Consider the following 27,818-nt stretch of genomic DNA (forward strand, 5'->3'; position numbering starts at 1 on the left):
GACTTTTATTGATACTCCTGATATTGGGAATTAATTAGTAATACTCATTACCATAAGGTTTCAAGTGTAAGGTATGCCAAAGTGAAGCCATTTATACTGTTACTTTGTTACTATAGACAATGCAGTAAGTAAAAAAGTAATCAAATTGATAAATGGGTAGAATCTGAAAGTATTCTCTTTTCTCTAGTTAGAACTAGAAAAAAAAATTAGAGGATAAACTATTGGATCTAGATGAGCTCTAAACCTGAACTATCAAAGTTAGGAGGGACTTTGGAAGAAAAATGTTATGAGATGGACAGAGCCAGTGAATGAAAAATAGTGTGAGCCAGGAGGCAGCAGTATATAGGACATAGATCACGAGACTAGCCAGAAAGGAGAAAAAGTGAGATCCAGGAGGGTACCTAAAACAAAGAATATCAGTGACAGATAAGACTGCTCTCAATATCCTGTTATTGGGAAGTGATTGATAGTAATTATTCACTATCCTAACTTAATATATGGGCAATTCAGTAAAGGAAAAGTAACCTATGAAATGGATAGAATTCATAGGAGTATTTGCCTTTAAAACAAAGTATGTCAGAACTAGGACAATCCTTAGCACATAGGTAGTCTGAAATGGGAGATACCATTCGTGGAGAATATTCCAGGAAAATACTGAATCAGGACTGAAGTATCCAGGCAAGACAAAAACAGGGCAGCCAAAATAAGGAAAATTTAAGAGTGTTTATTGCTAGCTAGCGGCTGCACCCCACCAGAACAGGGGAGTCAGCAAATGAGTGGTCTCAGGGCCACATATTTATAGAAAGAAGAGAGACATCAAAATGTTTCTTGACACATTTGTCATAATAAAGGACTTTTGATTCTAAACAGGAGGCAAAAAAAGTTATCACTCCAAGGGGGTCATTCTCAGGCAGCAGCAAGGAGTATTTCTTTAAGCTTATCAGGTTGTCAAGGATTCAGGTCTTTCAGGACAGCACATCTAGGGGTATAAGAATACCATCTGCAGTAGGGAGTGAAGAACTAATAATAAACTAACTACAAAGATTCAAGATTATATTTCTCACGGTCCCATTTGGGGTGCTTTTCCACTTCAGGACTATCAAATTGTGATGAGTCTAGAACCTAGAACGAGAAATGGGAGAGACTTTAGAACATAGAAAGTGATAGTTGGACAGAGCCATAGAACAAAAAGTATTCTGAGCCAGTAGGACCTTACTGCTAAGAGTGTGGAACCTGAGAGTTTCCATAGAGAAGAGAATATGAGAGCTGGAAGGACATTTAGAATAAGCAGTGTCAGAGCTAGAGGGCACATAGACCATGAATTTCTGGTATGACTGTCTTCTGTAAGAACAGAGCTAGAAGGCGTGAAAGAACCTAGGTTAATAATCTAATAATCTAGATTATTAGAGTTAGTAAGTCTTATACCAAAACATAGAGAGGGACAGGATATTTGAAACCCTACTACCAAATGAAATTAGAGGCTTGATATGCTTATATTTATGTCCAAATAAGTTATATCAAGAGAGAAGTGAGTGCCATAATTTAAAATCAAGTCCAAGATCATAGAACCAAAGGTATATGTTTATAATCTAATACTTTATATGGCTTCACGAAATAAAACACTCCCTAACAAGACACTTTATTCTTTATAGTATCCTGATCAAATAAGGCTATTATCGATTTCCTTTTGGGGGACATGATGGAAAATACTTAGTATGTACTATAAACTTTTAAGTACTTCAAAGAAAGGCTATTTAATTTTATAACTCAGACCCATGAATAAAGCAATGAGAGAAAACTAACCCAACAGATGGCTAGAATATCATATGAGGACTTGCCTTTGGAACACATTGTTAGGGCTATGAGAACCTTCAGCATATAGAAAGGCATTGTTGGAAGGTGCCATTTAAGGGAGAATTTTCCAAGGAGAAAAGAGCTTAGAATACTCTCATTAGAGGTAGGAAGACAGAATTGTCAGTGGCATCCTTGAAAACATGGGTTATTTCATACTCTTAGGGCACCAAGGAATGAAGAGAGACAGGTTAATTGAAATTTGAGTAATGAAGTATATTTGTTAGTTCAAAAGCTGCATTTATTGGTTGTTATTCAGTCTTGTCTAACTCTTTGTAGCCCCATGGACTCTAATACACTAATATTATCCATGAGATTTTCTTGGCAAAGATCCTAGAGTGGCTCATCATTTCTTTTTCCAGTGGATTAAGGCAAACATAGATCAAGTGACTGTTCGGATCTGAGCCTATAACTGAACTCAAATCTCCTCATCTCCAGACCCATAGAGCCACCTTGTTGCCTCTAATTTAATACATAGAAATTCTTGGTTGGGTGGTACCATTCAAGAGAGGATGTTCCAGATAGAAAAGAGCTCAAATAACAGAATATTAGACCTAACAATGAAGAAGAGCACAATAAAAAAAAAAAAAAAAGAAAGAAAAGAAAAAGAAAAACAATAAAAAAATTAGTCAACACTTTTATTCAATGCATTTCCTTGATTACTTAATACTGTTATTGATAACGACTTTAGGTATTTATTGACTATAATAACCTTTGAAGAATAGTACATTTAAAAGGCAGTTCATAGAATACTAAAATAGCTGATGTAGGAGGGTCCAGGGAACTTAGATTTTCAGAACCAGTAGGAGAAGCAGAACTCTGTTATCATCCTTGAGAAGTTGGGGATTTTTTTCCTCAGGATGCAATTGCATGGGGAAAAAAATAGGTTCACTGAAACCCTAGAACCAAAAGGATATTTGTTACTTGGAATATAAGGTTTATTTCCTTTTAATTTATATAAAGAATATGGCAATTGTCTGAATTAAAACTCATATCATGTTTCACAACAGTAAAAGTATAGATTTAAGATAAATATCTCAAATGGCTTACAAAATTTCAAAACAAACCTCCTTACTAAACAAATGACTCCTTATGGAGCCTTGATCAGATCAAATTACTATTACTATTACTATTATTGGAAATGGATAGAGAGGATTGATTGATTGCTGTAAGGTACTAAGTACAGTGCATTTCTTTTTTTTTTTTTTCCTCAGTAGTTATTTTATTTTTCCAAATACATGTAAAGGTAGTTTTCAACATTCATTTTTGTAAGATTTTGTGTTTCAAATTTTTCTCTCTCTCCCCTTACCTACACCCTCTCCATGAAATACATGAATATGAAATATAATGCATTTCAAAGGGAGACCATTTGTGCTGTTACTTTATTACTAAAATTCATGGATAGTGCAAGAAGAGAAAATAAACCAATAAAAGAATAGAATATGTCACAGGAATATTTGTCCTTGGAATATAAGCTATCAGAGAATACAAGTCCTTGGTACATGAAAAGTCTTGGTTGGGAAGTGTGCCATTCAAGAGAGATATTCCAGGTGGAAGACAGTTTAGAGTATAGAATAGGAGAGCTGGAAGGGTATAAGTGCATGATTGAAAAAGTAAAATTCTAAAAAATGGTCATCAATTTCATTCCATGCAGATTCTTGATGACTTAAGATTGCTATCAGTAATGAATAGCGAGCATTTTTTGCCTAAAATAACTTTTCAAGGACATTGTGTTAAAAAGATATTCTTTTTTTGAATCGCATTGCTAACATACATTTGTAGTCTACTTAAACCAGCAAAAATAAAAAAGATGGAGGGAAAAGCCTAGAATTTTGGAGCCAGGTGGGGCATAGAATATACTAAGATTGTTAGAGTCCTTAGCACACAAAGTGTCATGGCAGAAAGTGATGAGAAGATAGCATAAAAGAATTTTGGAACAAGAATTAGACAGAATGTCACAAATGGCCACTGAAGGCAGAATATCAGCCAGAGAAGGCATGTGAAAAAATCTGAACTTGGATTAAATTTAGAATTCAGACTGCCAGATCTGGTTTGAGCCTTAGATCCTGGAATATGAGAGAGGAGTTACTTTAGAAGATATAAATGGGAGATAGAGCCAGAGAATAAAGATGATCCAAACCAGTGGGACCTTCTTGCATAGACTGTGGATTTTGAATGAAACCAGAGAAGAGAATGAGAGAGTGAGAGGGCACCTAGAACAAAGGATAGCAGAACAAGAGAGCACGTAAGATTTTGATTTTTTTTTCTTTTGGTGTGGGAGGATTATGTAACCACAGAGCTAACATACAGCTTAGTTTTTCTTTTTTATGTCTGACAAAGTAAGCCTTATTTTCCTGTGAGTTACCTTGCCCTAATCTTTTTTCATTTAAAAAAATTTATTTAGTATTTTATTTTTCCTGTTACATGTAAAAATAATTTTTAGCATTCATTTCTAAAACTTTTTGAGTTCCAGATTCTTTCCTTTCCTTTCTTCCCACCCCTGTTCCTTCCCTGCATTGTGAGAATGCAAGCAGTTTGATATAGGTTATACATATGCAAATCATGTAAGTCATTACCATAATAGGCATGTTGTGAAAGAAAACTTAAAAAAAGTATGCTTCATTCTCCAGACACCATCAGCTTTTTCTCTGGAAATAGACAGCATTTTTTTATCCATAAGTCCTTGGATCATTGTATTGTCCTTTACAGCTGATTTGCTGTTACTTTGTACACAGTACATTTCCAATTCACTTTGCATCAATTCATGGAAGTCTTTCCAGAGGACCTAGATTTTCAAAATTGGAAACCACTTCTGAGGGTGCCAAGGCATGGAGAGAGGTGGCTTAATTGAAACTCTTGTAAGAAACGATAGCACTTTAGTATATAGACTAGGAAGCTTGAGAATAGCCACAGAGAAGAGAATGTCAGACCTGGGAGGGCACTGAAAAAGAGCCTATCAGAACTAAGAAATTACATAGAATGTTGAATGTCAGCTTTAGAAATGGTTTGAAAAGAATACACTGTTCAAGCTGAGAGAGGATGTAGAACACTGATTTTCAGAGTTGCCATGGGCCTTCACATTTACAGGATCACAGTTGAGAAGGACCTCATTTTTATGTGCTCAATGGACAATAAATATATTCATGGAGAACATAAGAGTAAAAATAACATAGTTTATTTATGGTCAGAATTACAGCAGTTATTTTCAGTATGCTTTAGATGAACACAATGGTGTTGCTGTGAATTATAGCTCAGCTCCCTAACTATCTCAGAAAGGTGAAATGATTAAAATACAGGTCTTATCAGGGCAGCTAGGTGGTGCAGTGGATAGAGCACCAGCCCTGAATCAAATCAAGTCATTTAACCCCGATTGCCTCAGCAAAATATATATACATACACACACAGAGGGAGGGGGGGGGAGAGGGAGAGAGAGAGAAAGAGAAAGGGACTTCTTATCTATCTCTATACTTCCTTATTGTGATACAGTATGAGGAATAGAAAGTTCTGTGCTCTATGAGCAAAGCAGAATTGTGGGAATGCAAAACAAAATGTGAGATATGCACATTTAGAAATAGCTCCTTCCTGTTTGTGCCCTACCTTCTAAGCTCAAACTAATTTGATCAGCCATGGCCAGATAAACTGTACATTGACCCCAACGCCATGGTATAATTTTGGTCCTCTTTGAGCATGAAGGAGAAACAACACCATTTTATTTAAAAGAAATGATATTTTCACTTTTAAGTCAGTGGCTTGTTGAGACATATAAAGTTCATTAAGACAAGAAGAAATAAAGAAATGAAAAGAAAACCGTACAGTTCTAGAGCAGGTAGTACCTTAGACAAGTGGTATTACGCTCACCTAGAAACAAGAACCACAAAATTGTATGTAAGACTCCCCTTGGGCTGCATATTGAATTAGTTTTAAAATATAATGTTATCTATTTCTTATTGTATTTTTATTTTGTTAAGTATTTACATTTTTATATGTTTTAAATGTCCACATTTACATTTTAATCTGATTTCACTACACTTCAAATACTGTGGGCCTCATGCCACATGTTTGATACCTTTGCCTTATATAATAGAAAGCAGGGTTTTTCTGTTTTCTTAGCACATAGAAAGTCTTATCTGAAAGGTGTTTTTGAAAGAATGTTAGAGTAGGAGAATATTAGAAGTTAGAATATTAAAGTTTGCTGAGCAGAACCACAGGATGAACATTTAAGCCAGACTTATGAGTCTAAGGTACATAGAATGTTTAACCTTGGAGGAAAATTAGAACAAAGAATACAAAAGGTAGATGGTTCCTGAAACCTGCAAGATGGGAAGTAAGAAGTGCCTGAGAACACAGAGTGAGTGTTAGAGCTAATGGGATCTTAGCACAAGGGACTTAAGACCTAGGAGCCCTCACAGAATAGAGTGTTTGATCTAGGAGACTCCTTAAAAGCAAAACTAATGTCAGAAGTGAGGGGAGCACCATAGAACATAGATCTTCAGAGCTAGGCAGTGCTTTAGAATCGTCAGCATTATTTTGTAATGTAGTCAGTGGCCTGAGGCATGGAGAGAGACAGTCTAATAGATAACTCAATAACAAAAGATATTTGTGGTTTGAAATAGATATTTTATTTTCATATAATTTAAATCAGGAGGAGAGTAGTGACTCTGATACATTTGAATACACTGAATTCATTTGCCTCTCTCTATCTCTTGTTTCTTCAACTGTAAAATGCCAGTAACAACAGCACTGAAATCATAGGGTTGTCGTGAGGATAAAAATAACATATTTCATATACTAGCACAGTGCCTAGTATGTAATAGACCCCATATAAATAATTATTCCTTTCCTTTCCCTTCTCTTTTTAAATCATTGTATTGCTGAGGTATAATCAGTTTAATAAGATAAAATTAAATACATAAATGAAAAGAAAATTCTGGAATTTTAGGATAGATACTGCCTCTGACCATAAGCTATCAGAGCTGTTAGTCTTGGCCTTTAAGTGTTATTGAAAGAAAAATGTAGCTAGAGAAGAGTTTAGAATACAGAATTATTAGAGCCAATTGAGCAGAACTGAGAATGAACAGCGCAGAAAACAGAATGTGGTATACAGTATTTGAACTGCCAAGAAATTTAGAATGAAAAATGCCTATCATGGATGGGATTTTAGAAGCTGGAATATCAGAGGTAGGAGATGCCTAAGAGCACACTTAACTATCTCTGTGATTCTTGGCAGATCACTTAACCTCACTTTGACTCAGTTTTCTCAGTTGTAAAATAGGGATAATAATAGCATCTGCCTCAAAGAATTGTTTTGAGGATCAAATGAAATAATTTTTGTAAAAGTGTTAACATAATGCCTGGTACATGATTGGCACAATATAAATGCTTATTCTCTTACGAAACTCAAAAAAACAAAAACAACTTTTTTTTAAAAAGTGATTCCTTGATCAGTTAAGACTACTTATTGAGATTACTGCTATTGATAATGGATGGAGAGTATTTATTGACTACTGTAAAATGTTAGGTTCATTCCATTTCAGAGAGAAACCACTTTTATTTTCACTTACTGTCTTGATAGTTCAACATTCAATGTAATCAGAGAAAAAACAAGTCCCAGGAGGATGGGACATAAGAGCAGAGAATGTCAGAGCTGAGAGAGACTGTAGAATAGGGAACGGCAGAGCTTAGAATAGTATGACAGAGCTGGGCTGGGTTTTAGAACAGAGACTGTCAAAACTAGGACAGACCTTAGCACAGAGAACATCTTGGTTGGAAGGTACTATTCAAGGGAGAATATTGGAGGTGAGAGAGAAGATAGAATAGAGAATTTAAGAACAAAGAAGGTAGTCTGGATCTTGAATGTCTGGGAGTAGACATTGATTAAAAATATCAGACCTGGGAGAGGGTATAATATACAGAATATCTGAGCTTAGAAGAAATTGGGAAACCAGACTGCCTGATCTGGATGAGTCTTAGAACCAGTAATATGAGAGGCAGAAGGGACAGTAAAACACAGAAAATAGAAGAGGATCTAAGCCTGAGAGCACAAATGATCTGAGCCAGTGTACCATAGTACACTGAAAGTACCCATAGAGAAGACTGTGAGAGATGGGATGTCATCTAAAGCCAAGATTATCAGAGCATAGAATGTTCAATGATTGACTTGGGAGGAACCTTGAAAAATGTCAGAACTGAGGAAGTGTGAAGGGTTATAGTAGATTTTTAGTGCTGAGTAGTATAATTTTTGAAGAGATTATTTTTATGTGCTCAGTTGGTTAAGGCATTGCACTATTTATTTCCATATAATTTATATCAGATCATGTTGGTGATCTGAATTAAAAATTGAGTCCCGGATCACAGAGCTAAAAGACATAAATTTAAAATCTTGCCCCAGATGTGGCTCCAGAAATTAAAGCAAAACACATGATTCCTCATAGATTCCTCATAGGTAGGACTACTAGAGATATGATTATCATTATCATTATTACCTGAAGAGTTTTTATTAAAAGGATACTGTTTATGCTATCAATTTTTTGCTAACACCAATATGCAGTGTAATAAAAGAAAAAGAAATAAAGAGGAACACTAACATTTTATAAGAGGTGTGGACCTTAGAATTTAAAATGTTAGAGCTGGGAGAATACTTAATATATAAAATTTCTTGGCTTGGATGTTCCTTTCAAGGGAGATTAATTGAGAGGAAAGCTTAGAATAAAGAATAACAAAATTTGGAGAATAGTCTTAACTCCAAATGTCAGAAATTTTAGTGGATGAGGAAGACATTATATCAGTTCTGGAAGGGTTCATTCAATATCCAAGCTTGTAGCAACTTCAGAATTAAGAATGCCTGTGCTAATTGGCACCCCTCAAACTGGGGTATCAAATATGAGGGGAATCATAAAACACAGAGAAACATGGACAAATCTGAGAATACAAATAACCCTATTGACTGTGACCTTAACACACAGTATGTCAAACTTGGGAGTTTGGGAGAGAAGAGAATGTCAAAACTAGGACTCTTAAAACAAAGATCTCAGAGCCAGAACCCTTAGAACATAGAATGTCAGAACTGGGAGGGCTCTTCATATACATAAAATTTCTGGTAAGAAGTTCTTTGTGATTGTAATTTTTTTGTTCTTTTAAATATGTTCAGTGGGCCACAGTTTGGGGTAGAAAAGAGAGATATATATTACAGAGACATACACAGAAAGAATAACAAAGTATAATATGAAATGCAATATATACTTCAGTGTAATTTATAGCAGTTAAATGGGGGGATACTTTGAATTAAAATTCATTTTTGGAACTACACAGTCAAAAGACAAACCTAATCTAGGTCCAGACAAAGGAATGAAATGAAAAGAACCTGACAAAAGAAGTAATTCCAGTGCAGTGCCTTAATGGGATAAGTTAACAAGTTAACAAGTGGTGTGTATCTCTTGATAAGTGTTAACAAGTGGTGTGTATCTCTTGAAGAAAAAAACAAAATAAGGAAACAGAATTCAAAAGGAAAACCATTTATGATTTTAAATCATTGTACTACTAAGACATGTTAAAAATAAATATCTAAGTGAAAAGAAAAAAACTACAGATTTAGAGCAGTTATAGGTCTCAGAACATAACATGTCATGGCTTAGCAGGGTCCCTAGGACCTTTAGAAGTAGAAAGGAAAAGAAAAACCTAGCTTCTCAGAGAGGGGGGGGAGTTCTTAGAACACAGAAATAGCAGGGCTAGGATGGTCTTGTCTGGACTTGATAGTGCCTTTCAAGAGTATATATAGGAAGGTAGATAGCACTTAGAATAGAGAATTTCAGGGCTGGAATGGCAGGATCTGAGTGGCAGATCTGGGAGTTGACAAAGAAGTCAGAATATCAGATATCAGAAAGCACCTTGAATTTCGAATGTCTGAACTTGGAGACAATTTCAAGTCAGAAGCTGGATGGGTGGCCTTAAACCTAGAATATCCCATGTGGTAGGGCCTTTAGGACATAGGCACAATACAAACTGTCCTCTATATTGTGACAGCACACAGAATGTAGGCTTGAAAGTAACTGTAGAGAAGAGAATGTCAGAGATACTTGGAATAGGCAATCTCAGAGGCAGGAAAGCTCTTTAATGTCAGAACCAACAATGACCTTAAAAACCGCAAAATGACAGAGCTAGGAAGGGCCTTAGAAGACACTATCATTTCTGGAAAGGAAGTGGGATTTTTTTGTTTTTGTTTTTGTTTTTGTTTTTGTTTTTTAATGTTCTCAGTGGCTAAGATGTTATGAGGGTTGGGTAAAATTTAAAATCAAGTTTACTTATGATATAAGATGCAACATGATGATATCCTGAATGAAAAACTTAGGTCCTGAACCACACAGAGCCTATTTTGACTTTTCCCAAAAAATGTAGGAAAGGAAGCGGTGGGAGTAATCCTTTGCAGAAATAGGGAAAGACTGCTAAGATTATTACTATCATTGTAAATGAAGAAATAGTATTGATTGTAAAAAAAATAAGATAAGTACACAGGATAAAAAAGGTTTAAAAGGTACATACCATTTGTGACTTTCAATAATTCTACCATTAAGACATATAAGTAATATAATAAAGCCCAATAACTAAACAAAAAAATACCCTAGAATATCAGAGGAGGAACATTAAATATCAGTGCCAGGTTGACTTTTAGAAAGTAGGAAAGCCTTAAAAACACAATGTCAGGAGGAGGAACATCTTTAAAACCTGTGAGGGCTCTTAGGACATAGATTATTTCAACTGGGTTGGTCCTTAGAGCACAATGTCATCATTGATGGGAAGGAAGGTTCAGTGCTTTTTTCAAGCTATTAAGATTTTAAAATGATGAAGTATCTTTCGTGGCATGAGATGCAACATTTATTTGAATATAATTTATATCAGCACAATAGTGATGCTCTGAATTAAAACTCAGGTCGTGAACCACACAAAGAGGAACCATGAACATACTGTGCTAATCTGCCCCCCCCCCAAAAAAAAAAGAAAGAAAGAAAAAGAAAAAACCCTGACAAAAAAGTAATCCCATGCAGTGCTTTGAAGGGTAAGACAGCTGTTGTTATTCCTGTTATTCTTAATGAATGGGGAATATTTATTGAAAGAAATAAGGTAAGTTCACAGGATTTAAGTGGAACAATATTTGGGATTTTAAATAATTTTATTTTTAAGACTTGTACCTAAAGTAATAAAACTGAACCAATAAATGAAAGGGGAAAAAAACCCTTGATTATCCAAAAAAAAAAAGAGAAGAACCAAAATGTCAGAGCTGGGAGGGTCTTTAGAAGATGCAGTGTTTGGCCTTTCAGGAGAACATACTGGCATCAGGATAAAGCTTAGAGTAGAGAAATTCGTCATTTGGATAGTAGCTATCAGTCTGAATGTTGGAGGTTTAAATAGAAGCTATAATATCTAATCTGGGAAGGCACTGAGGCTGTCTCAGCTTGGAAGCAATTTTAGAGTAAGTGCCTAACCTGGAATGGGTCTCCAGTCTGGAATATGGAAGGGGGAGGTGTTTAGAACCGGGAACTTAATGTTAGAGCAGGTAGTACTCTTCGGAATATCAGAGCCAGGAGACACTTTGCAACTGTCACCAAGTGGAATGAGTGTCCAAGCTGGGAAGGTGGACTCTTAGAGCACATGTTAGCAGATTAGAATTGGACCTGAGAACACACAACATCCCAGGGAAGGAGCTTTGTTGATATGCTCAGGGGTCCAAGATATTGGGAGTCACGGGTAAATTTAAAAGGCAACAACAAGTTCTCTTTATGGTATGAGATGCACATTTATTTCAGTTTAATTCCTAGTAGCACAGTGATGGCATCTGAAATAAAACCCAGTTTTGGGGTTCATATTCAAAGAGGAAAGGTGACAATACAGTGCCTTTAATAGCCTTTACCCCTACTCCCACCCCCACCAAACGGCCCTGAAAAACAATAATTCTATGCACTGCCTTGACCTGGTTAGGATGTTATCAGCATTCCTATTGCCAGTGAATGGAGAATATTTATTGGAAAAAATAAGGTAAGTGTACAAGATCTGAAAACAACATCATTTGGAATTTTAAATTATTGTATTGTTAAGATATAAAACTTAATAAGTTAGAATTTAAAATACCCCAAAATATGAGAGGAAGGAGGACCTAAGAACATAGACTGTCTGACAATGGATGTACCTTTGAAAAGGTAAACTGGAGGTTGGAGAAAGTTTTGAATATAGAATTCTAAAACTGAAATTTGGGCAATCTGGCAGTCTAGACTCAAAATGTCAAAACAGATTATTGATAGGAAAGTCAGAATATCAGGCCTGGGAAAGAATGTAGAACACAAAATGAATGGGCTCAGAGGAAATTTAGAATCCAGAAGGTTGACTGGAAACCTGGAACCTAGAACATCAATCATGGAAGAGATCCTAAAACATAAAGGCAAGAGAGAATTAGAATGTGAGAGCAAGACTGTCTAATTCCCAGGAAGCAAAGTATATAGAATGTCAAGTTTTGGAGTAGCAGGAGATAAGGGAATGTCAGAGCCAGAAGGACACATGGAGTAAGCTTAGTACATGAGATTTAGGAAGGTCCTTAGAAAACACACTGTCAGAACTAGGAGTGCCCTTAACACCTTTGGAGAGCTCTTAGAACATGGATTGGCAAAATTGAAATGATCCTGAGTATATACAATAACATCTTTGAGAAGGAATTTTGTTGATGTACTTAGGTTTCTGAGCTATAGGGTGGGGCAGGTAAATTTAAACAGTAATAAAATATATATTGTGAGAGGCAACATATGTTTCAGTATAATTTATATCAGCATAGTGATGATGATCCATATTAAAATTCTGATTCTCTGTCACATTGTCAAAGGGCAAAGGACATTCATTGCCTTACTTAGGGAAAAAAAATGAAAAGACTTGACAGAATTGATATTATTGAAACTAGGTGGTAAGTGGATCTAAAAGGCATAGCATTTTCTCTTTTAAATCATTATGTTGACAAGACTCATATTCAGTTTATCAAAATAAAAATAAGTAGATCATAGAAAAAGAAAAAAAATTCTGAAATATCATAGCCAGTTGTGGCCATAGGACATAGAATTCCAGTCCTAAGGTGGCCAGGGGCCTTTAAGTGAGACCAGAAAGCTTAGAATGGAGAATATCAGCTGAGAGAGTAGCCAGGGCTCAAAAGATAGACCTAGGAGTAGTCATAGAAGTCAAAGTATCAGTTCTGAAAGAGTACTTAGAACACAGGATTTCAATATATAGAATTCAAGAACGCCGGAATTAGATGAGGCCCTAGAAGGTAGACTATCTGATCTGGGAGGGCCCTTAGGCCAAATATGTCAAACATTGGGCATGCCCACAAAACTCCTGAGTGCTTCCCTAGCTAGCTTAAAATGAAATCGAGAACTACAAAACAAAATCAGTGAAAACACAGTAAAACATAGATAACATTACATTTAAAATCAAGTCTATATATGACTCTCTAGGATCCTTAGGTAGAGACCCTTATTTCTAGTCACCTCTGCCTTAGACCACAGAAAGTAGGGGATGATCAGAGCCTACAAACACAAATTGTCCAAGTCATTAGAATGTTAACAAAGCCAAGACCAGAGCTGAAAGTGGTCATATCATCCCAAAGACATGAAATTCATAGCCGGGAAGGTCTTAGAAGAAGGGAATCTTAGAGTCTGGAGAGCCATTCTCATACTGAATGTTAGCACCAGGAGCTCCCTTAAAACCAAGAATTTCAAAGCTGGCAGAGCTCATAGAAAAGGGATTCTGAGAAATGAAAAGGGCCTTAGAACGCATAATGCCATTTGTGGGAAGAAGGGTTGTTTTTTTTTTTTTGCCATATGACATAAGTATTGGGAGGGACAGGTAAATTTATTTTTAAAAATACAAAGTGTATTTATGGTATGAGATGCAACATATAATTCAATATAATTTCTATCAGCACAATTGTGATACTCTGAATTAAAACTCAGGTCCTGAACCACACAGCCAAAGAAGAAAGGGGAACATACAGTGCCTAATCTGGCTCAAAATAAAAAAAAAAAAAGAAAAGAAAAAAAAAGTAATTACATGCATTGCCATGATGGGGTAAGACTGCCGTTGATATTACTATTATTGTTAATAAATGTGGAATATTTATTGAAAAAAAATAAGGTAAGTACACAGGATTTTAAAGAAACATCATTTGAGATTTTCAATAATTGTATTGCTAAGATAGATATGTGATATAATAAAAGTGAATAAGTAACTGATAAAAATAAAACCCCTAGACTATTCAAGGAGGGAGGAGACTTAAAATGAAAACTATCAGAAAAGGAAGATCTTCAGAAGCCAGAATAGCTGAGCTTGGAGTTGCCTTTCAGGTTAAGGTATTGAGTAGAAGCAGTTAGGGTCTGAATGTCAGAACTGAGTGTTGACATAGAAGTCAAGATATCAGACCTAGAAGGGGACAAAAAGCATGGACTGTCTTGAGTGTGGAGGCAGTTTAGAATCAGACATGCTGGTTGGAGCCTGGGAACCTGGAATTTTAGTGATTGAAAGAAACCTCAAATACAGAAAGTAGGTTAGAGTCTGAGAACACATATTGTAAGAATCATCATTTATATAAGTGCAGTGATGTTGCTCTGAATTAAAGCCCATCCTGAACCACACACCCAAAAAGAAAAAGTGAAATATAGTACTCCATCTGGTTAAAAAATTTAACTCCATGATATGTCTTGTTTCGTTAGGACTGCTTTTGACATTTATATTATTGGTAATGAATTGGGAGTATTTTTTTAAACAAATAAGGTAGGTGTTAAGTACAGAGTATTTAAAAGGGACCTCATTTTTTTCTTTTGAATCATATTGTTTAGAGACATTCAGTGTTATAAAATAAAAGGTAATGAGATTGAGAAAAAAACAACATAGACTATCATGTGGTCTTATACCAGAGAATTTGAGGATCCTTCGAACATATAATATCTGGACTAGAATATGCCTTTCTAGATAAAATAGAGTGGCTGCTAGAGAGTTTAGAAGGAAGCCAAGAGTTCTTTATGACAGTAATTGAAGTTAGCCACCTAAAAGCCAATACTATAGATCAGGGTAGTCACTTGGAACATAGAATGGCTCAATTTGAAGGAAATTTAAACAGTGCCTTGAGCCCTGGAATATCAGAAGTTGAAGAGATCTTAGATACCAGAGAGTAGGAGATGATCTGAACCTGAGAACACAAATTGTGCAAATCAGTGGGCCATTAGTCAAAAAAAATGTTGGACCTGAGTGAAAACTTAGAGAAGAGATTGTCAGAACTGGTAAAGTTCTTAAATAGACTATCAAAACTAGGAAGGAAATTTGCTTTTTTTAATTTAGATGTTCAGTGAGCAAGGTGGTTTTTTTTTTTTTTTTTTTTTTTGCTGAGGGGATTGGGGTTAAGTGACTTGGCTAGGGTCACACAGCTGGGAAGTATTAAGTGTCTGAGGTCAGATTTGAACTCAGGTCCTCCTGACTTCAGGGCTGGTGCTCTAACCACTGAGCCACCTAGCTGCCTCTGGGCAATGTATTTTGATGAAAAGTAAATTAAAGAAAACAATAAATAGCAAAAAATATTTATAGAATTAAATACAGCATATATTTCAATGTTATTTATATCCAGCACAATGGTGATGCTGGAAACTATAAGTCAAATTTTGAACTCCACAAAGAGCTAAGTTGAATAGACTGGGCCTAATAGGGCTTAAAAACAAAACCAAAAAAGCAAAGTTAAAAAAAAAAGTAAATAAAAAAGTAATTCCTTACAATAACTTGCTAAGGTAAAACTGCTGTTGATATTACTATTATTGTTAATGAATGGGGACTATTTATTGTTTTAAAAAACCAAATACCAAACAAAACAAAGGTAAGTACATAGGATTCAAAAAGGCATCATTTTTTATTTTAAATTATTATTTTTGCTAAGATATATGTAACATAATGTAATGAAACTGAATAAACAAAATTAAAAGAAAAAAAATCCTAGATTGTAAGAGGAGGGGGCAGCATTAGAACATAAAATATTCTTACACTGTCTAGTCTTAATGGTAGCTTTCAAGAAAATATATTGGAGGTGGGATAGATTTAGGATAGAGAATATTAGCACAGAGATAGCAAATCCAGGCCTGAATATCAGAACTAGGAATTGACACAGAAGCCACAATATGAGATCTGAGAGAACATGCAGAATATAACCTATATGAGTGTGCAGGAAATCTAGACTCTATAATCCTAAAGGTGAATGAAGTCCTGCAACCTGAAATACCAGAGGTAGAAAGGACTTTAGAAAACACAATGGCAATTGTACTGACTCTGAATATACAAATTGTTTGAATCAGTAGGACCTTAGCACAGAAAATATTAAACCTGAGACTAACCATAGAGAATGTGAGAGCTGGGAACGTACATAGAACAAGGGATACCACAGTTAATCAGCATCATACTGATTCTCCATATTAAAAGTTACATCTCTAAACCCAGTTACGGAGGAAAGGTTAACATTATCCAAAAGAAAACATTGAAATTTAAAAAAAAAATAATAAACTGACTGGAATATCTAACCTGGAAAGAACTTTAGAACAACAAAATGTGAAAGTTGGTCAGAGCCAGAGAACAAAAATTGAAAAACTCCATGAGATGTGAGTGCAAAGAATTTAGGGCCTGGGAGAAGCCACAGAGAAGAAAGTGTCAGAACTGACATAAAGAACATACAATATCATCCCTGGCAAAGAGTTTTACTCATGTGCTCAGGATTCCAAATTATGAGGAGGAAAATGTAAATCTCAAAAACAATCACAAAAAATATTTTTAGTATAAGATACATATAATTTACAAAAGAACAATGACAATGCTCTGAATTAAACTGTCCTTGAATCAACCAAATTGGTTAGTTAAAATATATATTTGATTTACTTTACTCAAAACAAACCTGTCAGACTAATTCTTGCCAAAAAAAAAAAAAATCTGGTTAAGACTACATTGTATATTGCTTTATTGGCAATGAATGAGGAATTTTATTGAAACAAATTGTTTCAATAAAAGCTCCCTTTGAAAAATGAGATTTTAAACCATTGTATTGCTAAGACATTTAATTTGCTATAATAAAGCAGAATAAATTAATGAAAAGAAAAGAAAAAACAGCCCTTGAATGTCATAGGCATGAGATGTCTCAATTTAAAATGACAGAACTGGGAGTTTTTAGAACATAAAATGTTCTAAATGTCTGATATGGAAGCATATCAAGAGACTATTGGAGTATGGAAAGAGCTAAAATATAGAATTTCAGACCTGGGAGAGAAGGTAGGATATAGAATGTTTGAATTTGGAAGCAAAGTTAAAATCAAGAATGCTCTGAAAGCTAGAATAATAAAAGGGGGAAATACCTTAGAACATAGAATATGTGAAATATTAAGAGCTTGAAAAGAGAACTTGTTTGATTCCATGGAATGCAAGAACATGGAAATGTCAGTCCTGGGAATAAAAAGCTGGCACAGAACTTAAAAGGAAGCGATGAAAGAGATAAGACTATTGTGGGGATCAAATAAGATGATATTTGTAAAGCACTTTAGCATAGAATATGGTAGGTGCTCTATAAATTCTAGATTAAATTCATACTAGGAAAGCATTTAGAACATACAATACCAAGATTAGAAATCTCTTTTAAAATGTCACAGTTGATAGAGTTCTTAGACACAAATTGTCAGGGCTATGAATGTCCTGGGAACACAGTCCTGGGAATCATTGCTGTTAAGGAGTCTTCTCAATATGATCAGAGATCCAAGTCATGGAGAAAGATAGGAAAATTTTTTAAATAATAGAGCATATTTATGGTATGTAGTATAACATGTACATACATACATATTTCAATATAATTCAATATTAGTATAATGGTGATGCCCTGAATTAAAATTTATGTCCTGCAACTCACAGAGTTGCAGGTACAATGCCTAATTTTGCTCCATTAAAAAAGGGGAAAATATTTGAAAACACAGTAAATGTATAAGTATCTTCAAGGTTTACAGCTGCAGTGGATGTCACGATTACTGGTTTTTTTTCTTTTTTCTTTTTTCTTTTTTTTTTTTTTTGCTGAGGCAATTGAGGTTAAGCACCTTGCACAGGGTCACACAGCCAGGAAGTTATAAGTGTCTGATACCAGATTTGAATTCAGGTCCTCCTGACTTCAGGGCTTGCACTTAAACCACTGTGCCACCTAGCTGCCCCACTATTACTGTTAATGATCACTATTTACTGAAAAAATAAAGTTAAGTGCAGGCTCTGAATGACAAAATTATAATTGACAAGGAAACCAGAATATAAGCTCAGGATAAGTAAAACATAGAATGTCATTAAATTAATGAGTTTGGAGGAAATTTAGAATCAAGAAGGCCTGAACTAGATGGGACAGAAAGGTGTTTTTTTGTTTGTTTTTGTTTTTGTTTGGTTTGGTTTGGTTTGGTTTTTTGGTTGAGGCAATTGGGGTTAAGTGACTTGCCCAGAGGTGTTAAGTGTCTGAGGTCGAATTTGAACTCAGATTCTCCTGACTTCAGGGCTGTGCTCTAACCATTGTGCCACCTACTTGCCCCCAGAAAGGTTTTTGAATAGAAAATAATTAAGATGGGAGGGACTTTAGAAACTATGGTATCTGACTTGGAGGTACCTTCCAAAAGAGCACTGGAGGATAGATAGAGTTAGAATAGAGAATTCCAGGGCTGGCATGGCAGGCCAGGCTCTAAATATCAGAATTGGGAGTTCACATAGAAGCCATAATAGAAGACTTGAGAAAGTACGTCCAATATAGAATGTCTCAGCATGGAGACAATTTGAAACAATGAGGCCTCAATTACATGGGGCTCTCCAATCTAGAACATCAAACTTAGGAGTGACTTCAGAACTCAGAAAACAAGATGATCAGAGCTACAGAAGTGAAATTATCTGATACAGTAAGATATGAGCATATTGTATGTCAGATCTGGGAGAGACTGTCAGAGCTGGCCCGGGAGGTAGAAGAAAAGATATTGAAGGTCAAAGAGTTCCAATAGCCTAAAATCTCAGGAGTAGCTTTAGCCATAAAACCTCCCAATGTCAGGACTGGTAGCGCTCTTAGGACATGGACTGTCAGATCTCAGATGGTCCTGAGGAAACATACTAAGTTCTGTTGCTGTTCTCAGAGGTTCAATGGGTAAATATAAAAAATTATGAAGCATACTTATAATGTGAGCTAAAACATAACAATATAATTTATGTCAGTACAAAGTTGATCTTCTGAATTAAAACTTATATTCTACTTTACAGAATCAAAGAGGAAGGGTAAGCATACTGTGCCAAACCTGGTTCCAGTTTTTTTTAAGACAAAAATAGTTGCATGAAGTATCTTAAAGAATTAAGGCTACTTTAGATATCATTATTATTGTTAATGAATGATCATTATTGAAAAAATAAAAAAAAATTTCAAAAGAAATTGTGCTTTCAAATAATTATATTGCTAATATATGTGTCTATAGATATAGTCATATTTTTGTATGTGTGTGATTTAATATCGTTAAATTGAATAAATAAGTGAAAAGGAAAACAGTCCCAGAGAAGAGAGAGGAGACAACTTTAACAATGAAATGACAGGGTTGTAGTGATTCTTAGAGAATAATGTCTGACCTGGAAGTGTCATAAGATAATATTTTTACAACTGGATGGATCCTAGAATAGAGTGTGTCAGTACTAAGTTGAGAATCCAGACTTGAATATCATAAATGAATTGACAAAGTAACCAGAATATGAGATTTGAGAGGTTGTGTCTAACATCTGATCTTGAAGGCAGTTTAGAATCAATGAGACAGGAGCTAGATGGGATATTCTGAATTAGAATTTCAAATTTGGAAGTGGTTTAAGATTAAAGAAAATGAGAGGATGTTAGAGCCAGAGAAGTGAAAATGCTTAATTCAGTAGAATCTAAGCATGTAGAACATAAAACGTGGGAGAATCAGTGAAGAAAAGAATTGTCAGAATTGGGAAGATTGCTAGAAGTGATAGAGCATAGCATGTCAGGACTAGTAATGGCCTTAAAAGCTCAGTGTCAGAACTGAGGAAACTTAGAACAGATGTTCTTGAGCTCATGATCCTGAGAAAATACAAAACTATTTCAGGGAAGGTGTTTCTTTGCTCAGAGTTCCAATTTACATGAGGATGGTCAGGTAAAAAAATTAAGTATAGTTAGTATAAGATGTATTATATATTTCAGTACAAGTTATATCAACATAATGGAGTTTCAGGACTGAAGTCCCAGTCCAGGCTCTGAATATCATAATTAGAAGTTTACTTAGAAGTAAATATGTGATTGAGAAAATATGTTCAACATAAACATCTGAGCTGGAAGAAATTTTAAATCAGTGGTGCCCTCCAACCTAGAATATCAAACTTGAGAAAAACTTTAGAACACATAAAGTAAGACATGGTCAGTCAGAGAACAGAAATTATCTCCGTGAGATGTGAGCATAAAGTATGCCAAGACTGGAAGAAACAATAAATAAGAAAAGATCACCTGGGAAGGCACGTAGGATAAGTGATAGCCTCCAGCAAAGTATGTAGAACATAGAATTTCAGAACAAGCTTGCACCATAACATCATGCAGTGTCAGAGTTGGAAAAGTTCTTACAACGGATTAGCAAAGTTCAGATGGTCCTAAGAACAAATAAGATCATTGCTGGGAACAAGTTTTGTTTCTCTGCTCAGTTACAACTTATGAATGATAGGTAATCTTAATTAATGCTGATTAAGTGTATAATTTATATAAACATAGTTGTGAGCTTGTGAATTAATTCTCATGGGTCCTGCATCATACAGTTTAAAAAGGTGAGGTGAACATACTAATCTGCTTCCAACAAAAAGAAATGAAAAGAAAATAACAGTAATCACATGAGATTCTTGAAGTGTTAAACACTGTAGATCTCACTTGTTTTTTAATGAATGGTTACTATTGAAAAAAAGTCAAGTATACAAAATTCAAAAGAAACAATGTGTGCTCTCAAATAATTACATTGCTAATACATATATGTAATTTAATATACTAAAACAAAAAGCAAGTGAAAAAGAAAAAAAAAACCTAGAATATCAGGAAAGAGGAGACTTGTGGCATAAAATGAAAGGACAGCGACAATCTTTAGAAAACAGAATGTCTGATTTTCAAGAGAATGTATTGGAGGTTGAGTAGAACTTAGAATTTCAGGGCTTGGATAACAGACTGGGTTCTGGGTATCAGAATAGAGAGTAGACCCAAAAGGTAGATTATCAGAACTAAGAAATAATGTGTCATATAAAAGGAATGGGCTTAGAAGCAATTTAGAATCAAGAATGCCTGAGCTGGATAGGGATAGGGAATCTGGACTATCTAACATGGGAAGGACTCTAAACTACAGAAAAGAGCTTTATGGGCTATGAGTAAACAGAATGGCAGACTGGGAGAAATCAGATAATGACAAAGATGGCAAGGCAGGTAGAAAAAGTGATAGAACCGGAAAGGCTGTAGAACCTTCAGCAGCATCTCTAGGAAGGGCCGTAAAACCTCAGTATGTCAGGGCAAGGGGAAATCATAGAACATAGATGGGGACCTAGATGGTCCCAAGAACCTTCAGTCATTTTTTGCTCTGGAGATTTTGTGCTTGGAGTTCCTATTTATGAGGAAGGATTGTTAAATTATCTATTTAAATAGCATGCAACATGTTTTGATGTAATTTATATGGGCACCATACTGATACTGTGATTTTAAAGTCTAGTCAGTGAGAAATGGTTAAACATATATTACCTTCTATGGCTGAAAATCTGAAAAAAAAAATAAAAATACCCAGAGAAAAGAGAAAGATGGAGCTGGCAGAGAACATAGAGGAAGGGCTAGAAGAACCAGAAAAGCCTTAGCACCCACAATTTCAAGACTAGCTTGGGCCTAAAAATCCTGCCGTGACAGAGCTGGGAAAACTCTTAGAAATTAATAGCTCAGATGGTCCTGAAAGCATGCAAGATCTTTGCCAGGAACTAACTTCTGCCCTCAGACTTATAACTTCTGGGCAATAACAGATAAATTTAAGCAACAATAAAAAGAAGTATGTTTTGGCCATGAGATGCAACACATATTTCAGTATAATTTATATTTGTATAATAATGACTCTGAATTGACTCTCATGTTCTGCCTCACACAGAGGAGAAAAATGAACATGCAAGTGTCTGATCTGGTTCCAAAAGAAAAAAAATTAAGAAAACAGTAATTATCTGCACTAATTTTTAGTGTTAAAGGCTGCTGTAGAGATCACTGCTAATGAATACTCAGTATATATTGAAAGAATAAAGAACACAGTATTCAAAGCAAAAACAATTAATGCTCTTAAATAACTTGAATTTAATATAACTAAACTGAAGAAATCAATGAAAAAACAACCTTGAAATGAGTTTCTAAAAACTGCATTGTATGACTTGGGGCTATCTTCCAAGGTAACATTTTGGGAGATGGATAGAGCTTAGAGTGAAGAATATCATTTAGGATGGCAGTCCAAATTGCATATCAGAACTGGGAGCTGGGATAGTCATATCCGGAATATGAGACTTAAGAAGGCATGTCTAATATAGAATGGCAATTTAGATCCATGGGGCAAGAGCTAGCAGGGACCCTTCAACCTAGAATATCAAACTTGGGAAGAGGGATTTTAAATCGCAGAAAGTAAGATGATTATAAACAGAGTGCAGAGATTATTTAAATCCATGGTGTCTGAGCACAGAATATGTCAGATCTGGGAGAAGCCATAGAACAGAGAACTTCAGAGCAGACAGGCCTAAGAGGTGAAAGCTAGTTAAAGTCTGTAGAAGTTACTATCTCAGTATTATTTGTGGCCATAAATGGTATCAAAGCTAGGTGGGCTTTAGAAAATGGATTATCAATGCTCAGATGGTCCTTCTTGATAGGAGCAAGTTTTGTTTCTATGTTCAGAGTTTCAACTATAAGGAATGACCAGAAATGTAAAGAGCAATAATATTACATATTTAGTGTTTAATGTATAATGCAGTGTGATGTATGCTATGTAATAGAATATAATTCAGTATAATTTATGGCAGTACAATGGTGATCCTCTGAATTAAAACTTATGTACTGCTGAGAAAAGTGAGAATATCATGCCTAATTAGGTTCTACCCAGCCCCCCCAAAAAGAAAAGGAAAAATAACTAAAAACAGTAATTATATGCTTTATCTTGAAAGGTTAAAACTATTTTCAATATCACTATTATTAATAAATCAGTATTTGTCTGAAACATACAGAGAATTAAAATGAGAAAGAATGTGTTAATTCCATTGCTGGCACATGCAGTTTTAATATAGTAAGAAGTGAATAAATACGTGAAATCAAAAAAGTAATGCTAGAATATCAGTCAGGAAAGCGACTTTAATCATAAACTGACAGGACTAGAAGTGCCTTTAGAAAATAAAATGTCTGACATGGAGGTGCCTTTTAAGCAAATGTATTGGAAATCAGAGCTTAGAAGAGAGAATTCCAGTATTGGGATGGCAATCCAGACTCTTATGTATGAAAACCAGCAGTTGATATAAAAGCTAAACTATCAAACTTGGGAGGGCATGTGTAATGTAAAATAATTTTGGAGAAAATTTAAAAGCAAGAGTACTTAAACCTGGAATATCAAAGGTAAGATTAGAACAATAGTAAAAATAATGGGAATGGGAAGAGAACTGAAATTGTGAGATTCCTCAGGAAGTAAGCACATAGTATGTCAAGTCTGGAAGAAGCTCTAGAAGAGAATGTCGAGGTATGGTGGATAGAACAAGTGCTGTTAGAGACTGGGAAGCTCTTAGAACATAGAAGTTCTAGACTAATAGTTGAAAAACCAGTGTCCAAGCTAGGAGTTCTCCTAGAACACAGATTCTCTGAACTTGGATTATAGGTCCCACAGTATCATTGCTGGGAATAGATGTTGTTTCTGGGCTCAGTTTCCACTTCTAAGGAAATACAGATAAAAGTAAACAATAAAAAAATTGTAAAATCTATCTAAAAATTATAGTATATGAGGTGCAATATATAATACAGAATAATTACATTAGCATAATTGAATTAAAACATCTCACATCACACAGTTGTAGAAGAAATTTGCATATACAGAGCTTGATCAAAATTATAAGTAAACTGATGAAAAGAAAAAAATGATAAAAAGTGAATTATGCAGTGTTTTCAAGGGGTAAAGCTGCAGTTCATGTTACTAATATTGTTCATTGGAAAGGATAAGGTAAGTGTGCAGGATTCATAAGGGAAATAATTTGTGATCTTAAATATTTGTATTGTAATAAACATGTCATTTGACATAAAAATAAATGAGGGAAAATGCTCTAGTATAGCAGAGAAACAAAATAGTTGGGATGGGAGAAATTTTAGTGAATACAATGTGTGCTTTTAAGGCCATATGTTGAAGTGTGGTTAGAAATTAGAATGGAGAATTTCAGGGATGGGATGGCGGGCCAAAATCTGAATATGAAAACTAGGAGATAACATAGTAGCCAGAATATGAGACTTGAGAAGGTGTGTCCAATAGAGAATGTCCAAGCTTAGACAATTTAGGCTACTTAGAATCAGTAGGTCTTGAAATTGATGCCATTCCATGAAGAAATAATAATAATAAGTACCTACTATGTACCAAGCACTCTGTTTAGCATTAGGGATACAAATAAGAAAAAAGAAAATTAGCCTCCAACCTGAAGACAGTTCCTAAGAGGAAGCTGGAAGATGACAGAACCTGGGGAAGACCAGAGGACTCCAAGGGGAACAGGCAACAGGAAGAGGCAGGGAAATCTTATTCCCTGGAGTTGATACTAAGTAGAGCTAAGAAGGTTGCAATATGAACTATAATGTCCAGGTCTAGGCTTTTTTTAAAGGATAACCTTGGATGGAGTTTAGTGCTCTACCCTCCAGCCCTCAAGTCAGAAGGGAGGTGAAGAAAATGGAAAGTGGTAATGAGAACAGTGATTGATTTTTTTCTTTTTTGGCTGAGGAAATCGGGGTTAAGTGACTTGCCCAGGATCACACAGCTAGGAAGTATTAAGTATCTGAGATCAGATTTGAACTCAAGTCCTCCTGACTTCAGGGCTGGTGCTCTATCCATTGCACCACCTAGCTGCCCCTAGTGATTGATTCTATGGGATGTAAACATATAGGATGGAGGGCCTAGGAGAAGATAGAACAGAATGCCAGAGTAGGCAGGGCAATTAGGGGACGTGAGCCAGGAAAACCCTGAAAATTATAATTTTAGGATTAACTTTGGCCATAACATCACAGTTTCAGAGCTGAGAAAGCCCTTATAATATAGGTTATAAGAACTTGGATGGATCTGAAGAATACGGAATAGCATTGCTGGGAAGGAATCCTGTTTCTCTGCTCAGAGTTTCAATTTGAGGGGAGTGGTGACTAAATTTATAAATCTATCTACCTACCTACCTACCTATATGTATGGCATGTGAAGTATGTTTTCATGCAATTTGCTTTTCAGTACAATGCTAATGCTTTGATTTAAAACCCGAGACACAGCCAGTGAGGTAAAGTAAAAGTATATTACCTTAGCCATATGAGAGTAAGGAAAAAAAAAATATGCTGAGGGACATAAAGTTCCATGCACTTCCTTACTCTGTTAAGATTGTTATTGATATTTCTATTATTTGTAATGAATGAGGAGTGTTGAAAACAAAATTATAAGTACCCAATTTTAGTATGGATACCATTTGTGATATTGCTGACACTATATATAATTTAATAAGATTGAATAAGTGAAAAGGAAAAAAACAAACATTAATGGAGTGATGGGATTTTAAATTTTTTAAAAAGACAGCTGGTACATTCTTTAGAAGATATATTATACTTGGCAATACATTTCAAGAGAATAATAGAGCTTAGAATGGAGAATTTTTGGATAGCTGTAATAGTCTAAACTTAGGATATTGGAAAAATTTTCAAATAGAAGCCAGAATACTTGACTTCAGAAGGGATATAAAGAACAAATCATTTCAACATGTGAGGGACCTTAAAAAACAGAATGTGGGAGACATTCTGTGCCTGAGAACAGAAACTCTCTGATTAAGTGAGATGTGAGCCTGCAGAATGCAAGACCTGGGAGTAGCCAGAGAGAAAAGAAGGGTAGGACTGGCAAAGAGCTTAGAAGAAGGACTGGAAGAGCCAGGAATGGCCTTAGCACATACAAGTTCAGGAATAGTTTGGGCTATCAAACCACACAATGTCAGAGTTGGAAGGACTCTTATAATAGGTGTGAGCAATCAGATGGGCCTGAGATTACATAACATTGCTGAGAAGGAGTTTTGTTTTTGAGCTCAGTTGCAGTTATGGTGATAGATGAGTAATTTTGGATGATATAAAAAGTTTTTTTTAGGTTTTGAGAAGCAAGAGTATTTTGGCATAATGGTGATTCTTGTGATTAAAACGTTTTATATCACTCAGAGACTAAAGGTCAACATATAGTGCCTAGTTTAATTAAAACAAGAAAGAAAAGGAGAACAAAAACCCTGAAAACTATAATTGCACAGTTATTTGCTGTAGATATCACTATTGTTAATGAACACTGTGGAAAAATAAAGAACACAGAATTTAAAAGAAAAATCTATCCTCTTGATGAGAGCATATATGTAATTCATGTAATTTAATATGCATTATGTACATATTTCTTAATTTTATTTGCCAAACTGAAGAAATAAGTGAAAAGAAAAAAAAAAAACCTTGGAATCAGAAGAGGTAGGAGACTTTGACTATAACATGCCCCAGCTGAGAGGAACATCAATAATAGTGTCTGACTTGGAGGTACTTTTCAAGAGAATATGTTGGAGATTGGAAAGAGAGCTCAGAATAGAGACTTCCAGTGTTGGAATAGCAGTCCTGGCTCATAGTGTGAAAAGCAAGAGTCAACATAAAAGCTAGAATAACAGACTTGGGAGAGTGTATAGAACAGAGAATAAATGAGTTTGGAAGCAATTCAGAATCAAGAAGGCCTGAGCTGAATGGAATCCTAGAATGACAACAGTGGGAGAGGATTTAGAACACAGAAAAGGAGAGAACAGAAATTGTTTGATTTTGTCTGATATGCGAGTCTGGAAAAAGCCAGAGAAAAGAGTGTTATAGGAAGCAAGACATTTAGAAGAAAGGATATCAGAACCAGGAAAGTCCTTCTATAATTTCAAGACTAGTTTGAGCCACACCACCAGTATCAGAGCTGGGAGGGCTCCTAGAGCAATGATGATGAGAGTTCAAGAACATATAATATCATGTGCTTAGGGATTTATGGCCAAAACAAGTTAAGTTTAAAAAATTAAAAAAAAAAAAATATATATATATATATATATATATATATATGGGATAAAATACACCTATGTGGCAGTAGACTATCAATAAGCACAATGGTGATCCTGTGAATTAAAACTCATGTTCTGAATCATACAACCAAAGTGGGCAAAGTGCCTAATCTGGATTAACAGGAAAATGTTGAAAAGTGGAATGACAAAAAGTAAAAACATGGGTTTTTTCTAAGGGTTTCCATTGTTACTTAGTGGGGCATATTTATTAGGAGAAAAATGTGGTAAGTATACAGGATTTACAAGGGAATCATTTTATATTTTTAAATAATTGCATCGCATATAAAAATGTCATTCAGTTTATTAACATAATTAAAAAGTGAAAACATTCCCTCAAATAAACTGGAATGAGGGAACTTTGACCATAAAATGACAGATCTTGCAAATAGATGAGTGAATAGATTGCTGACTTGGAGATGTATCTCAAGATAATATATTGGAGATTGGAGAACTTAGAGTGGAGGATTTCTATACTGGGATGCCAGTCCAGGCTCAAAATGTTAGAAACTGTTTTTTATTAAAGAAAAAAAAAAAGCTAGACTATTAGTCATGAAAAGATG

The 27,818-nt window shown here is 35.1% G+C and overlaps 1 long non-coding RNA gene across 24 annotated transcripts in view; it reads left to right on the plus strand.

Annotated features, from left to right (window-relative positions):
* The window catches only part of LOC141548841 (uncharacterized), a 163,041-nt gene that overhangs the window by 51,749 nt on the left and 83,474 nt on the right, over nucleotides 1-27,818 (plus strand). For 19 of the 24 annotated variants that reach the window (XR_012484118.1, XR_012484116.1, XR_012484100.1 and 16 more), the window contains one exon: nucleotides 13,833-26,404. The exons of 3 other annotated variants lie outside the window; for them this stretch is intronic. This is a non-coding gene — a long non-coding RNA (uncharacterized LOC141548841). Of the gene's footprint in view, nucleotides 1-10,195; nucleotides 10,215-10,774; nucleotides 12,902-13,832; nucleotides 26,405-27,818 lie in introns of those variants that run through there. 2 more of the 24 variants (XR_012484115.1, XR_012484108.1) reach the window with 2 other exon arrangements.

This window comes from Sminthopsis crassicaudata, chromosome X, assembly GCF_048593235.1.
Source record: "Sminthopsis crassicaudata isolate SCR6 chromosome X, ASM4859323v1, whole genome shotgun sequence".
NCBI lineage: Eukaryota > Metazoa > Chordata > Mammalia > Dasyuromorphia > Dasyuridae > Sminthopsis > Sminthopsis crassicaudata.